The sequence below is a fragment of the Vicugna pacos genome, chromosome 9 (genome assembly GCF_048564905.1).
Source record: "Vicugna pacos chromosome 9, VicPac4, whole genome shotgun sequence".
NCBI classification, from domain to species: domain Eukaryota; kingdom Metazoa; phylum Chordata; class Mammalia; order Artiodactyla; family Camelidae; genus Vicugna; species Vicugna pacos.
Genome location: NC_132995.1, coordinates 66,818,006 through 66,835,969, shown reverse-complemented (window position 1 = coordinate 66,835,969; position 17,964 = coordinate 66,818,006). Strand labels below are relative to the sequence as shown.

Genomic DNA, 17,964 nt, shown 5'->3' with positions numbered 1-17,964 from the left:
TGGGTTAATGTGTCTATAGTCATTTTTTAAAAGCAGCTGTGTTGGGTAAAAATGACATTAGATAAAAAGCACCTACTTAAAGTATAAAGTACTTTGAGTTTTGAAAATGTATAAAACCCTATAAACATAATTTGAACTATTACCTCTTGAAAGTTCATCTTAAGTATCATCTTCTTAATATATTCCTGGATTCAGTTGGTTAAAATTTGGTTTAGTTTTGCAGCTATATTCAAGAAATATATTAATCTGCAATTTCCTCTTTTTGCAACATCTGTATCTAATTTTACTATTGGAGTAATCCTGATTTCTAAAATTAATTGGAAAGTGTATCATCTTCTTCTCTAGAATTTATATGAAATTGGTATTATTTTTAAAAATATTTCATATAATTCTCCAGTGAAGCCATGCGTGCCTAGAGTTTATCTTGGGGGGAGATATTTAATATATAATTCAATTAATTATCATAAGCTTATTCAAGTTTTTTTAATCTCATTTCTGATAACTTGTAAGTTTCACAGAATCCATCCATTCCCTCTAAGTTTAGAACATATTGGCTTAAAATTTGTTGGTGATATTGTCTTATACTTTTGATATCTTTAGTAAATATGATGAAGTCTCCATTTTGATTTCTAATAATGGTAATTTAGAATTCCTCTCCTTTTTCATGATTGGTAAAACTAGACTTTCGTCAATTTTATTGAAATTTCATAAAAAGTCACTTTTTGGTTTTACTGATTTAATTTTATTCAATTTTGTATTCCAGGTAAATATTTAATGTGTACAATGAACACACATTTTCCTCCTTACATAGAAACATAATAAATAGTTCTGAAGACTCAAAGGCCTTTCCTGCTTCTAGGGACATAAGTTTCTAAGTGTCTTTCAGAATTGCTAGGAAGGTAGAAATAAAATATACCATCCTAGTTAATAGCAGTTCATCTAGAAGTACTGCCTGTCAAATCACCTCTAGATGGCGCTGGAACAATCCTACATGATTACTTCATCATATCTCCTGAAGGAATTTTATCTGTAGTCTTCCAAAACTCTCTTCTTTAGTACTACTTCCATCTAATAAACTCCAATGATCAAACACACATAAATCCTTGCTTTTATGCCTTTATGGATGCTGTTAGTTATTGTTCTCCAGAGAAACAGAACCTATAGGAAATACTGGTTTTATTTATTTATAATTGGCTCACAAATTATGCAGGATGTCAAGCCCAAAATCTGCAGAGCCAATGTCTCAATTCAAAGGTCATCAGGCAGGAAAATCCCCTCTTACTTAGGGAAAAGTCAGCCTTTTGTTCTGTTCAGGCCTTCCACTGATTGGATAGGCCCATCCACATGAGGGAGGGCAATCTGATTACTCCACTACCAATTTAAATGTTAATCTCATCCAAAAACATCCTTACAAAAATGTCCAAAATTATAAGTCAGATATCTGGGTATCCTGCATCCCAATAAAGTTGTCACATAAAATTAACTGTCACAGGGGCCAAAAATGGTAAGTGAAAATAAAATCCCATTTTGTTTTTATTGAAGTATAGGCAGTTACAATGTGTCAATTTCTGGTGTACAGAATATTTCAGTCATACATATACATACATATATTCATTTTCATATTTTTTCATTATATATTACTACAAGATATTGAATAGAGTTCCCTGTGTTATACAGAAAAAAACTGTTTATCTAGTTTATATATAGTCGTAAGTATTTGCAAATCTTGAACTCCCAATTTGTCCCTTCCCATGCCCTTTCCCCGGGGTAACTGTAAGTTTGTTTACTATGTCTGTGAGTCTGTTTCTGTTTTGTAGAAAAGTTCATTAGTGTCTTCTTTTTTCTTTTTTTCTTTTTTTTTAGATTTCACCTATGAGTGATATTATATGGTATATTTCTTTCTCTTTCTGGCTTACTTCACTAAAAATGACAATTTCCAGATCCAAAAAAATTCCATTTTTAATCAGTTTGTATCTCTAATTCAACAAATTACAGACATTATTCTCCATATTCTCCGTTTCTCATATTGCACCACCCAAATATCTCTAGTGAATGTTTGGTGAATAAGCCACAATACCATTTGAAGGGGTTGTACTCCAGCAACACAGCAGAGTGGTAAAAAGTTGGAAATTTTAAAGGCAGATCCAATGGGGATTCAATAGTGTTGCCAGATATGACTTCTGGGACCTACTGCACATTATATAACTCCTCTGACTCATCTACAGACTTCTTCAATAATACCAATCTTGCAAGTATGCTAAAAAGTCTTTATAAGTGCTTGGCATAATGCCTATTGTAGGCCACCTGAGGATCACAGGACAAATTTCTTTACTGGTTTTATGCATTTAACTATGCCTCTCAACAAGACATTCTACAGAGCATAATAAGCACAGTAGTTTTAGAGAAACACATCAGATCACACCACTCTGATTCCATCCAATGACTTTCATTAGAATAAAATCAAACATCTTGACCTGGGTTGTAAAATTCAGTACTGTCTGATCTTTGACTAATTCCGCAGACTCATAATGTTTTACTTCCATGCTAACTATATTTTAGCCATCCCGGACTTCTTCGTATTTCTTGCAAAACCCAAGCTTGTTCCTCTAAAGTTCTTTGAAGTAGTTGCTGTCTCTGCTTGGCATGTTCTTTACTTATCTGTTTTTGTTTCTTTCTTATCACTCAGATCTCATCTCAAATGCTATCTCTTCAAAAAAGATTTTCTTTATCATAAATTCTTTTTGTTTGTTTGTTTGTTTTTTGTTTGTTTGTTTGTTTGTTTTTTAGGGAACTTGGCAGGATAGTCTCTTAGCCCGTTCCTTTCATTATAAGGTCAGGGTCATGATTTTTTTTTTTTAACATTTTTTATTGATTTATAATCATTTTACAATGTTGTGCCAAATTCCAGTGTTCAGCACAATTTTTCAGTCATTCATGGACATATACACACTCGTCACATTTTTTTCTCTGTGATTTATCATAACATTTTGTGTATATATCCCTGTGCTATACAGTGTAATCTTGTTTATCTATTCTACAATTTTGAAATCCCAGTCTATCCCTTCCCACCCTCTACCCCCCTGGTAACCACAAATCTGTATTCTCTGTCCATTATCATAAATTCTTCAGTAGCATATATCACTATCTGATGTTTATCTTAATTCATCGGCCCAATGCACTACTGTATTTCCCAGTCATTAAAACTGTGCTGGACACAGAGGAGGCACTCAGTAAATATTTTTATGTAAAAGAATTAATAATTTTAGGTCACCTAAAACGCCACCTCACCTGCATACTTAACTCATGAGGTTCTGTTGTTTCAAATTACTAAATAAAAATAAGTTTTTTTATAGTTTTAAATCCCAAGACCTTAAGAATAACTTGTAGAGCTATGAGTCCCTGTATCTTAAGAGAGTGCAACTAAATTTGCCAATATTGTATTTTCAGATCATTGGTTTAACTACCTATGGCCATTTTGTTGAATTATAATGTTTTCTTTTCTATGAATTTTTTTCTTGGTTCAGATGAATGGTCGAACACTCATGTATCTCTTAATTTAGAAGTCTTAGCTTCGGCCATTGTAATTAACCAACTGCAATGCACGGTTCCCTAAATGTTTCCCTTTTTTGCCTCAGTAGGTATTTAAATTTCCTATTAGAAATCACTGGGGTAAAAAACTAGCAAGTATCTTAGCAGTTTCAGGAGGTTACATGAATAACAATATAATACCTTTAAATGTAGTATAAAGACAGGATAGTTAACCAAAAAGTTAGTTTTTGTGGTGTAAAACTTGGAACTTTGAAATTGGAAATGAAGGATAGCTTTTAAGCCAGCATTCCTACTTTTCTTGCCCCCACGAGAAAAGAACTCAGTCCTATTTTAAATTAATTCTGTGATGCAATTTTTCATGAGAATTTTTCAAGTTTGACTATTTCTAAAACTTTTTCACTCTGGTTGTTATATTTTCCTAATCATGATAAGAAATAAAAATATATTTCTACCAGGTGCTTTAATCCATTAGCTCAGGTCTTTAACTGAGAGAGCATTTTCACATTAACCAAAAATACTATATATGGTCACCAAGTGATAGCAGAATGGTAACAAAAATTTGTATGATAATTGTTTCCAATCAAATGAACCATAAAGCAACCCGTATTGCAGATAAAGTAGAAAATGATAACAGATTAGCTTCCTGATTTAAACCCCAGTCATTACATCATGCCTAAATTATTACAAGGTAACATCAATGGAAGTTGTTAGCTTCCTCCTTTGTCCCTGTCTAGTCTTTTTTATCACAAAATAAATGTTTTAAAAGCACAAATAATTTCATGGTAATCCTGTACTCAAAACTATCAAATATGTTCCTGTTTCACTGAAAACAAAAACCAAAATTCTAAAATGGTAACACTATTAATTTGATCTTTACCTTGATCCATTTAATTTAAATAAGACATTTTATCTGGGCCTTTTTGCTCAAAGACTGCTTAAATATTATGACTTACTATTTGGGATCTAAAAACCACTCATTTTTGTCAAACCCTACAAGACCCCAAATTCTAGCTTTCTCTAGGTCTTTCCATCTCTGCTTGCAAAGCAGCCAATTTCCTTCTGGAACTTACTTCTTTCTTCAATACTTCTCCAAATGTAGGCAAAGGTAAACAACACACAATACAAATATTCTATTTTCCAACCTCGAGTTCCAGTCTGTATTCTCTGGGCTGCACAGGCACACAATCTGCTATTTAAAATGCAGCATGACTCAATTTTGTAACATATTTTGCCACTGTGTAACATGGATATCAGGCCATCCATACCATTACATCTGTATTCTTATTAACCATTACCCAATCACTAATGTATTGGCATCTATTTTATGGTTTTGTTACAATGTATTAAGTACTCTATTAAATCAGTAAAAACTATGCTGCTGTAATAAATACTGCAATCACAACGATCAAAATCTCAATGCTTTAACCAAAGGAAAGTAAATTTCTAACATATCCAAGTCCTACCTATGTGAGCTGCTCTGGTTGGCAGCCCTCATCCAAGAGATAACTCAGAGTGTTCTTACCTGGAACAGTCTGCCATCTCATTCTGTAGCCTGTAGTAAACACTCATTCTGTTTAGCTGTCCATCATCTCCTGTTTTAAAAGCAGGACTGCTCCCTGATTGAGAAATCCCTCTTTTTGAGTGTTGGGTAGAGACAGAGTTGTGTTCCAGTATAATCTATGAAAATAATATATACTCATTTTTCTAGCCTTCCTTAAAACTAATGCATGATCAATTGACCAAGTATCTAGCAATAATCAGCAGATGCACCCACACATGGCTACTGAAGCAGAGCATAAAGAATGCAAATAACATCACTGGGGATGGTGTTAGTTGCAACAAGAAATAGTACAAAGGCAATAATGGCAGGTGGACTAGTGGCAAAATTCAGGCTCTCCTACTGACAGTGTCAAGTGGTTCAATAGCAAGAGCTAGTACTTGTAGTAGAGTCTAGCAGATTATTGTCTGGACCAATTCTGAGTGTGAATCTGAGCATCTTTCCTTGTCTCTACACCTGTGCTACAGTCACTTGTACAACTCAATAAGCTGCCTATTATCCTTTTAATGATGAAGAAAAATCCTTTTTCTGCTAAATCAAATTTTTTCTTTTTGTTTTTTGCTTATAACTAAACTCTGACTGATACATGACCTTAAAAAGAATCTAACCATTTTAAACTGATTCTCATCTTAACTGGGAATAAGTGAACATCAGAACATAAAACTCTCTGTAAAGTCAGGTGGTTGAATTGTGCTGTGATGGGAATATGCCAGTTATATTTAATGAGAATTATTCTCTTCTGTTGTATTCAAAGATTCATTTATGAAAAGTTCTCTGAAGTTTAAGACAAAACAAGGAGGTTGAAGGTTTGGTATCACCTGTGTCCTCTTTGACTTCTGTTTTGCTATAAATGGCCTTCTATTTAAGAGCATAAATCTCAAGAATCTGTAATTTTATGGGTTCCATGAAGGTTAAAAATAAATCATAAACTTTAGTCTATATTAGTGAATTAGCAAAGCCCAAGACCATTTGGAATACATATATTTTGTTTTGTTTCTCCATGTGAAAGTAATTATATTATTGATCATATGTTCAAGGTGTTTAATTAGAACAGTTGTGATGCCAAAATTTTTAGGAGTTAGTTTGAGAATGTGAATGAGAATTTGAGTGGCAACAGTAGAAAATAGTTATAAATTTAACTCAAAAAAATGTATGTAATGCAAGACCCAACTTGCTGGGTAAATATACATTTCTGTCTAACTGAAAGTATAATTAAAGTAGAATCCTTTCTCTGTATTGAACAGAGAAAATATATGTCACTGATGAAATGTTATTAAAAAAATCCAGAAAACAAGAGGATAAGAGTAGATTTTGGTAGAAAATAATACAGAAGTTTCAAAAATGATGTTTTAGTAAGTCAGTGTTTGAAATGAAATGTATACTTTATGCTTTCACTTTAAATGAGCTTGCACATGGCTCAGCTAATCATCTGTGGGCGCACTAAGGGAAAAAAAATGCTTGTGCTATGTTTTCTGTGTATGTTTTTAAAACACTTCAGTAATTTGTAGACAGGGATTTTTGCCTGCCATTTGAGTAGCAAAGAATGTTGCAGCCATTCAAGGTCTACAGGGATCAAGCCACCAGCCAAAGCAGCTGCCCCCACCTGCCATGGTGTGCCCTGAGGGGCGTTCAGGATGGAGAAAAACAGGAGGCATTTGGGGCTTTGGCCTTAGACAGTTAACATGCATATCTAAGGAATAATTTCAATTAACCCAGATTCCTGCATCATCCCATTCACAGAAAAGCACTAAAATCATTTACTTGAGAAGTCTGTTTTTGGTGATTAACAGTAATCTTCTGATGTTCCACTACATACTGTTTTTCAGGGGGAAAAAAAAAAACCTTCTTTACATGCTGGCTCCTTCCTTACCTCCTCATAGCAGTTTCTCAGAGCTATCTGGGAGGCTGTCTTCTGGGCTACAGTCTCCAGTAAGATCCCCCAATAAAACTTAATTCACAAATTTAAGTTATGTGTTTTCCTTCAGTGGATAAATTTTAAGTCGGTGTACCATTTTATATTTTTTAAATCTTCCTATTAATATGTATCATAAAGGTTAGCATTGATCTATCAAAACAATTAGGTTTAAAAGTTTAGATTATGAAAATGCATATTAAGCATTATCCCAGTTACTTTAAACTGGCAGGAGATTAAACTACCCACTTTATAATCAGAAAAAAAAAATCATTAGACTAAATTAAAAATTTATTTCTGAAATTGTTTCCTACTAGTGCCCAAAGCTGAATTAGGAAAGAAATTTCACAAGACATTGTCTCTCTTTCTAGAGAATGCCTGTGATCAGAGTTACACAAAAGTTAAGTGATAAGACCACATTGTATGCTTGTCAATCATCATAACATGTGCTAGTGTTGGTTTTTTTTCCCTTACAGATACAATTCTATAAATTGTGAATAGTTTGCTTGAATCATTCTGGTGCTATAACCTGAGGAAACTGATAGACACTTCTTCTCCTGTACAAATACTAAATTAATTTGGACTGTTCTCAAAATATTAGAAACTAAATCTCATTATTAATTATAGCCTCTTTAGTTATTATATATTTCTCCACTTAATTACTCTAAGAGAAAACAAATTTGACTACAGGTTGCATGGAAATCCTGAATCATATTTCTATTTCTATTGTATTTGTTTTTGCTATGATATACAAGTATGTGTTTACCATTTTTTAATTCAAGCTGAAGTTTATATATAGCAAAATGTTATACAATTGTTTGAGATTGGTTTCTCTTTAAAGTAGAAATAGTTGAAATGTTTAGATACTATCTTTTGTGATGTTAAAAGTATATTTCATAATATGGACTCTTTATAGTAAATTTGTCTTATGTAGAATATACTTAATTTATCCAAAAATAAATTTTAAAGCTTAATTACATTTTATTATTATTTACATATTCAGAATAGCTAAATTTATATTAAAATATGATTTGTCTTCATGGCTTTCTGGCTTCAGAAACAGAGTTACCTGTGCTTGACTCTCAGCACCATCAAACTTGGAATTTTAATTTAAGCATGTCATTTAGCCTTCTTTAATTTTTATGCCTATAAAGTGAAAATTTACTTACTTCACATTGTTGTTTTGGAAGATTAAATGAGGAAATGTGGGTAGATATGAAATCGATTAATAATTACTATCTACTCTTAAAGTGCTTAATAGTATTTAGAACATCTTTTCCATATATACTAAAATTTATTCCTGCATTAACCTTCTGCAGCAGACACTATGAACTTTACAGGTAAGAAAATGGAGACTAAAAGAGGTTAAGTGAATCAGATTATTAATAGTGACTTAAGAATACAATACAGATCTTTTACTTCCCTGTTGAATGCTGTCAATTAAAACACACACACACACACACAATGTAAAAGCTGTGAATCAGGTCTATCCAGTGTCTCACTGAGGAATATAGACCAAGAGACAGCCTCTCAGATAGCTCTGAGGAACTTCTTCAAAGAGGTAAGGCGAAGGTCAGTATACATGTGATTTTAGCAAAGGGGGTACGTGAAACCATGCACGCACCTCCGTAGAAGGTTGCTGCTCGTCACAGGGAACAGATTTCTTAGTTAATGGTTTTAGTGCTTTTCTAAGTATGGGAAGATGCACGAATACAAGTTCATAAAAAATTCCTCCTGAAAATATCTAACTATCTGAAGGCCTCTTCTGCCAGTTTTCCCAGAGCGCTGAGTGCCTCGTTCGTGATCTCCAGTCTGAATTCCTTTCAGAGTGTGTGGAAAGGTCAGTGACTCCTGTGACTAATGACTCCATCCTTGTAGAGACAGATGGTAATTGACCTTTTGTTAGCAATGATGTTTCCAGAATAATGTTTAGATTGGTAGAAGTGAAGGGGCATAAAGCACAAATTTAAGAAGTAATATATGGAAGTTAACATTCTTGAGATGCTATGTCTGATTTTAAATAAAGATGGACAAAGATAGGATCAAAGTATAAATGCCTGGATGCTCTTAGTGTATATGCCTTTGTATCTGCTCTGCTTAAAAGACAACTGCATTGTTCTATAGAGCATCTTAAGATAAATATCCCACAAAAAGAATATTAATGCTTATTAATCTGAGAGTGTCATTTAGGTTAAAATAAATTATAGAACTCTATGATGCTATCATTGTCATGTAAGTATTCAAAAAATCTTACATATATTTGTTTCTAAACTTTTACATAAGCATAAATTCTGGAGTTACATATACTGAGGTATAAACAGTGGTCATTCTTTATTTTTAACATAATGAATGTTATACTTCTTTAAATGTCTTTTAAAATAATTTCTTATATAATATTTTAGAAATATTTAGAAATTTAAAGGTATTTTTGTAAATTAAAAATATAACTTATAATCACTATAAATGTAAAATGCAGGCACACAAATATTCACTTGATTTGGTCATAATTACTAAAAATTAAAGCAATTCAAGGTAAAGATACAAAGTATACAAGATATTCAAATATCTGGCATTTTATTTCCAGACTGATTCAGCTGAGAAAAAAATAATCACACACACACTCACACACACACACACACACACACACACACACAAGGGAAGAGAGAACAGCTAACCAAAAGAACAATGTACAATTGTTCTTCACTGGGTATGATGACTGAAAATATAACACACACACAAAAACAAACATGACCGATAATTTTGCAATCTACTTTTCATTCAACATAACATATTATCTTGGAGTATCACCACCAACTGCTCAAAATAAAATTTCAGAACATTTTTAAACCATAAGGATCCTGTATTCAAACTAAAAAATAAAAAAAAAAAAAGCTAGAATTTCTGGGAAAGAAAAAATGTATAAACAAAAACATTGCAAATAAAATGTCACAACAAAAACCAAAGAAATTCAGGGTCATTTTGTTTAAACTAGAAATTCAAAACAACTGAACAAGAACTCTATTGTATTAAATATTGTAATTTGTAATTATAAACTCAGCTGATTTGCCATCTGCAGAAATAAAAGCTAGGGTATCACAGAGAATTATAAATACGGGAGTCGTGTGAATTGCACCTGTGGGCCAGCAGATGTCACTCTTGTTAAAAGACTGTCTAAATAATCTTTTATGAAGGGTAATCATCGGCTCTGGTTATGGGCAGAATTTCAACTTGTGAAGGATTTAGTCCTGACCCTCTTTTCACCTTACCACCTACTTTACTCTAATGACAACAGGATCAGTAAATTAAAAGTGTCAGCTGCCCTGCCATCAGTTTCCAAAGCTGTTTGGTCTAACTGAATTTATGGTCAATGGTTATATAAGCAGCATTGCCAAATCTCTGTAATTATTACAGAGCTTTAACCAGGCACAGAGAATAAATGTTGCTGCAAGCTAAACCAAGCCCTGACATTACTATAATTAGGCTGATGATTCATACCATTTGTTCCTCTTAGAAAATATCTTTAGTAGCCAGAAAATTAAGCTGCAGTTTTTGAAATTAGGGATTTTCTCTTTGTGTGTACCTATGTTTTTGGTTTTTGCTTTCTTTTACAAAACCAGAGTTTGATTATTTAAAAATGGACAAGGTCGGTTAATCCTTCATCCTTAATTATTCAAAACACTTTGATATCTTAGAGGGTGACCTTCTGGAATGATCACTGGTATGAGATATTTATGAGGTTAACAAATAATTTTAAAAGTAAATTTTCAGAATTAAGACAGAATATCTGGTATGTACACTCATTTAATATTTCCAAAAATAGAATTAAAACAATTAGATGTGAGTTGTGTGTGTATTCATATGAATATGAACCTGTTCACATGGGGTGTATTCTGTAAGAAGAAAATATTAGATTTTTGTAATTACTTTCAATATGGAACTCATATTAGCTGGCATGTAGTGATTAGGTAAGATCCTATCAGAATTCTTTCTTAGATAAAGTTATTATTGTGATAAAAGATTTTTTACACTAATGAGATTGGCTATAACTTCTTTGGCCAAAACTGTGAATAATTCTCAAAAAAAAAAAAAAAAGGAGAAATTCTGGGTTTAAATACCAGTTCTCCTAATCATTAGGCTTATGGACTTGAGAAACTATTTAACTTCATTTACTTGCAGTTTTTTTTTTAACCTGAAAATAAGATAATACCAATATCTTAAAACTGTTGTGTGGGTTAAATAAAGTAATGTAAATAAAACTATTTCTATAGTATGTGGTCCTTTTAGGATCTCAAAGGACATGTTAGCTCTCATGCTAAGTTACTGGAATTTCCCAAAGAGACTGCTGATATGATCAAAGGTATCATAGGCTGTTCATCAAATAAATTGTCCAGTTGGAAGATGTCCTAAAGGTTATTTATTCTATTGTCCTACCCTGTGTAGCATTATGGTAGCTTATTTGCTGTCATATTTTGAGAAACTGGAAATCACATCCTACCTGAGCATTTCCAACTTACTGCCTCACGAAAGAGCTCATTCCGTTTTGACGGGCTATACCTGAATGTGCTAGTAATATTAATTGAAAATCTGCTGTTTAATTGCTACTTCAGTCTGGCCTCGGACCTGGACTCAGCAGATATATAAAGTAAATTTTCCATATCAAAATACCTTAACACTTTACAACAGGAATAATTTTGTAGCAATAGATTTTTAGTTCTTTTAATATTCTCTCTATTAATATGATGTAATTATTATTCTTATTTGCTTTGAGGATTTTATAAAATGTAGCTTGTAAAAAATTTAGCCCAGTGCCCCACATATAAATATGCCATAAATTTATATTATTTTTGCCATATCCATTATTTTATGTGCCAGCTCCTAAGGAGACAATACATCTCATCACTCTGTTTCTTACATTTTGATTAAATGTGGCTATAATGTCTCTGATGTGGAATTATTACCCTGCATATTCTAGTAGTTTTAATCTTTATTATTATTTTAAGATCATCATAACATTGACTCATTGAGTTGTTCTAAACAAAAATTCTTACATAATTTAGGACTATCTTGTGTTCAGTTAACAGAAAATCCAAATGGCTTAAAATATACCAGTATTATTAATTAATTTAACTAAAATGTAAAGGAATAGGTCTTGATTCTGACTCAGCATGACAAAGAGGCAGGAATGATGTTATAAAGCAAATGTTGTTACCAAGACCTAGTCCCACCCCCGCCCCCCCACATTCTGGTTCATCTATATGGTTCAATTGTATGAAAGACTTCTCTTGTTTCTTTTTTTATGGTAAAAGTCTATTTTATAAAGGAAGCAAATTGAATAATCAGAATATGAGAGAGAAACAGAGAGAGACAGAGACAGATCAAGACAGAGACACAGAGAAAATTCTCTACATTATAATATTCCTTAAAATGTTATTGAAAATTTCAAAGCTATTCTTATTCTTGATCTGATATTTGAACCTAATATTTTCCACCTTCTGGAAATTATTAATGGTTTATGTGTGTTTCCAGTCTTACCAAATTTCATCATAATCTATTGATCTTTTTTCATAACATGTAATGTGACTCAGCATGCTCTTTCAATTTGTTACAAAATAACTTTTTGAATTGTTTCTCTGGTAATTGTCTCATTTTGATTTTTCTCTATTATTCAGATCTTAATTCTCCTGGAGTGATTCTCTAACTATCTTATCTTTTTTTATCCTATTTTCTTACTCTTTTATTATTGTTTGCTCTACTTTTGGGAGAATTCCTCAACTTTATCTTCCAATTCTTCCAGAAGTGGAAAACAGATTACTTTAAATGGGTTTTTAGGTGTGGTGGTAAGGAGTTGGGTAAGTGCCTAGTGACCATGGAATAAGAAACACCTCATATTGATGTCTGGTTCAAGCAAAGTAGAGTATCCAAAGAAAAGGATCCTCAGGTCTAAAGGTGATTGTTTTCAGCTAGTAATGTAATTGAGTCTTCAGTGAGCTATTGCACTGATCTATCATAGAGGCTAGTTATTGCTTTATGATAAAGAACTATTTTTTATATGACAGTTAACCCTAAGCTGTATTTCTTCCTCTGTGATTTGAGTTCCTAATCAAGATCAATATAATGTAGGACACAAGGATGTATCTACAGATGATGATGCAGGGAAGCCAAATCCATATCCCGAGAAGGTGTTCTCCTTGTGACGACAAATTGTGGACCTCGCTATGATGGAAGGGTCCATCGTAACAGCCTGCTACCAGGTGATGTCTGATCATTCTGGTAAATAAAACCATATTCTGACAAACCACTGATCTGTGCTATTAATAGGCTGAGACCTCAGCAAAGTAGCAGCCAAGTCGTTCATGGTAAGGTGAATTCCACGCAGATGAGCTCAGGCCTAGCCTTCATCGCTTTATACATATCACCATTAAGTAAATGCTATCCCTTCTCTCCTTGCTTTAGGTCACATTTCTAGCAGGGATTGTGTCCTCTCTGTGGTTCCACTGCCCACAAAACAGTCTACTTCTCTAGAGATTCAGCTCCAACCAGGAAGCACGCACAATTCCAAGTGGGTGACGCCAAATCCTGGGGTCTGGTAAGACCATCTTCTTCTTTTTCTTTCCAGACTAAAGCACAGTGGGAGCTTACTTTGTTTCTAATTTTCAAATTGCCATGTCTTTAACTAACCATTTTTAATAAGAAAGATGATCTAATAAGAAAATCAGTTAAGAAAAATATTTAAAGCAGCCTTTCAAAAGTGTCTCCAACCAATTATTTCTAATAATTATAATCAGAAATGAATTGCAGTATGTCCAAATCTACCTCAGGACTATTTCTCTGGTCAACAGTGATTGACCTCAGAAAACCAACGCTTCTACCCTCGTGATCTTTATGATGTCACATGGGATTTTCAAGCTCTGACAAAACCTGTCCCACAAGCAGGCCCCAAGTCTGCAGGTCGAGTAGCCAAAGTATCTTATCTTAGTAGTCATCCAATTATGAACAGATACCCAGATCATCGTTGTTTTTCAATAGAAGTTCATTATCCAAGGAAAAACTGTCCAGAAAAGCCACTTCTTTAGAAAAATTGATTTAAGGAGAGAGTTCTTCAAGAGACTTACAGTAATTTCATTCTTACTACCTTTGCAGTTCAACTTAAGCTTTATAAGAAGCTATAGATAGTGGAGTTACGTTTCAAATTTCCTGATCATCTATAAAACATTATATCATCAACTTCCATTTGATTTATATTTTTCAAATATATACTCATTCATATATAACATATAAAATGCATAACTGTGTATCTGTGCCATTTTATTTCACCATTAATTGCTATAATGACTAACATTTTAGTATTAACTATGCTAACTCTGAGTTAGATCATTTATACTTTTATATGTGCAACTCTTCTGTGGTAAATGACATAAGAAAATTATTACTATTATTATTAAACTATTATCCAAGTTAGTAAAATACTTAAAATATGGATTCTATATTTACCTTACCTGATTATAGATGCTGTACATGGTATAAGATATTTTATTTTCTAACTCGGGATCTAATATAAAGAAAGACAGCAATTGTCACTCAGTGTATAAATGATGATATTTTATTCCCTGTATGTCATCTCTCTTAAAGAAGAAAGCATGAGAAATAATAAAGTTCAAGATTAAAGGGCTAATTTAATTTTATTTCAAATGCACAATGTATCAAGAGATGTGTCAGTATTCATAATCTGCCCAAGACAATTTTAAAGCACTGAAATTAATTCTTCTTTAAAAAGGAAAACTTAAAAGATAACTTTGGATGAAATAACACTGGTGTAGAAGGAACAATGGAACAATATCCCTGACATAAAGAGCTGCTTGAAAGGAAGCAATATAAGAAGACTGACCCCAGTGGTAGGCTGGAATAATCCAGGATATATTTTCCAAAACCACCTTGAGTCTTCTCAAATTCCTTAAGAATAAACAAAACATGAAATGGGAGGAACCAAAATAATCAAGTCATGGAAGTAATTTGTCATATACATTGACAATACATCCTTTATGAGAACATACCTCCCAAATCACAAGTATTATTAATTTGAGGCTAGTAGGTAAGAATAAGTAATAATTTACCTAAAGGCACTCTTTTTGCTTCCCAAGTCTGAAAATTATTATGGTGGATATGTGTGTCTTTGTGTTTATGTGCAAATACATTTATTATTAAAGACTGCTAAGTCTAATTGAATTACCTGGGTAGTCTATGAGGAATTGCCTATATATTACTAAAGATAAGAAAATGTCATTGCATATTATTCTTTAATATATTTTTGAAGTTAATCACAATAAAAAATAATTTGAATTATAATTAAACTATTATAAATGGCATATTATTTTAAATTTTATAACATAATATTTATGTATTTATGTAGATCTATGTATGCAAAATTTTCTTATTTTAATAAGAATATTTTATGTTATATGATTTACAGTTATGGTATTTTATTATATATTATATATTATATATATTATTAATATAAGAGTGTCTTAAATGCTGAAACACAGAAATGCAGGAGCAGAAGCAATCATGGTCCTAGCTTTGTAGGTCAATATATTTTGGGATTAGTAGGCAAACTTGATGACTGAGAAATGTCATGTGATAATTTAATTTTCTTTTTTAATGAGAAGGACAAAAAATAAATAGAAGGCACATGTGACAACCTACTTATTAAGATCTTCCACTATTACAAGCACATTAAAGGACTGATATTCTATTGTGCCTTTTTTACAACTTTTGATTATATAAAATTTTAAATTTACAATCATACCCTTTACCCAAATTTACCAACTGTATACATTTTGCCTCTTTTGCTTTCTCCTGCTTTTCTTTTCCTCTCCTCTTCTCTCCCCTCCTTTTTATCTTCTTTTCCCCCTTTTCTCTCTCTTTTTGTCCTGTCCTCTCTTCTCTCTCTATATTATACCTATACCTATCTGTATAGTTAAAGAGAGCAGGAGAGTACTAGACATCATGCCCTTTCTCTCATAATTGTGTATTAGTACAAACAAGGATCTAATATTACCTGACCACACTACAATGATCAAAATCAGAAAATCTGCTGTTGATTCAATGCTGTACTCTAATCCATATTTACATTTTATGAAGTGCTCAGTAAAGTCCTTTACATTTTTTCCTCAGTCTAGGTTCTAATCTAAACTTACACATTCGTAGGCTGTTGTATCTCTTTAGGTTAGAAGAGCACAAACAAGATATATTATAGAATATCTTCTTCCCAAACCTAGCTTGAGACAAATCTTGTGGACAAAAGAGAAGAGTATGTCAAAGAGGTGACATTAAATATTTATGCCACTTTAGCATTCTGTTCTATAACATACGCATATTTGTTTAAGATAATTTTCCTCCACAGCATCTTTGAATGGAATTCATATTTATCTTGTAATTTTATTTTGTAAAATCTACTATAAAATTGCTACTTTATCCAATAAAATTTGGCTTTTCTTACTTCTTGAACCCAATAGTCAACCTTCTTTTTGTTAGAAGATTTTTAAAGACTCTTGAAGAGATTACTGTGAAAAGCTTGAACTTTGGTGACAAATTAAATTCATACGATTGATACTAAATTTAGATTTCTTGGAATAATCCCTGAAACTCAATACTATTCTTTTATCATACCTGGGGGAAGAGAAAAAACAGCAACAAAAAAACAAGACCAGATGAATCACTGTCATTAAGGAACTATTAATAGTTCATCCATTTGAAAGCATGTTTTCCCAAATAAAGAAAAAACTGGTTCAGAGAATTCATACCTTGTAGCCAGGCATGGGAGAACATTAGAATCAGTTAGTTGATGCTGTTTACTTCTTTGTTCAAATAAATAAGCCTTTCAAAATATCGATTCAGAATGCTTAATCCATTCCAAACACATGGGAAGGTTGTTCATTCAATGGATCTTTCAGTCAGTAGTTATTTGTATATACAAAGTACTATACCAGAATCTAGGTATAAATGATAAGCACAAATGGATGTGGTTCCTGGTATTATCAAACTTAAGTGCCAGTGAAAAAGACAGGCATCAAAAATAATCACACATGAATCCCTGGCACAGCACAGGGTCAGCGCAGGCCCAGCCGCACCTCGGCCCACCATAAGGTACCCCAGCCTACGGTAAATACCTGTGCTCGCCCCCGCCACGCGCCAGAACTCTGCTCACTGCCTGTTCGTCCCAGAAGCACGGGACCACAAAGGGTACAGAGAGAGCAAATCCACCCTCTCTGCCTGGGGCTGTAAACAAAGCTTGGTCCGGCCTGTGAGGTTGCAGGGCTGCTGGGTACGGCTTCAGCTTCAGCCCCGCTTCCGCGCAGCAGCAATGGCTACGACTGAGCCCCTCCTCTCTTCTCGCGAGAACTCGCCAACAATGGAGCCAAGCGGAGAAAGCGGCAATGGCCCGGCTGTGTTGCACCCCTCCAGAGGGCCCCAAACAAGAAGAACCCAAACAGACCTACCCCGAGACATACTATAATTAAGATGACCAATGTTAAAGATAAAGAAATGATTCTAAAGGCAGCAGGAGAAAAGCTAAGAGTTACTTACGAGGGAACCCCTGTAAAGCTTTCAGCTGATTTCTCTATACAAACACTGCTGGCCAGAAGGGAGTGGCAAGATATATTCAAAGTCCTGAATGAGAAAAGGCGGCTATTTAGGATACTCTATCTGGCAAGACTACCCTTTAGAGTAGAAGGAAAGATAGAGAACTTCACAGACAAGCAAAAACTGAAAGAAATTCAGCAATATTAAACCTATCCTAAAAGAAAGGTCTACTCTAAATAGAGAAGAAGCAGAAAGCTATAGAAATGAAAAAACCGTAACTGGAAATGCAATGACTACAATGAATTGCAAGAGAATAAACATGAAGATGTTAAAAAAAAAAAAAGAGCAAGGAAGGAAAACTCAT

The 17,964-nt window shown here is 33.2% G+C and overlaps 1 long non-coding RNA gene across 4 annotated transcripts in view; it reads right to left on the bottom strand.

The window, feature by feature from the left end:
* Positions 1-17,364, bottom strand: part of LOC140698281 (uncharacterized) — a 189,924-nt gene extending 172,560 nt beyond the window's left edge. For all 4 annotated transcript variants that reach the window (XR_012075948.1, XR_012075950.1, XR_012075949.1 and 1 more), the window contains exon 1: positions 17,186-17,364. This is a non-coding gene — a long non-coding RNA (uncharacterized lncRNA). The remainder of the gene's footprint in view (positions 1-17,185) is intronic.
* Positions 17,365-17,964: the final 600 nt, after the last annotated feature.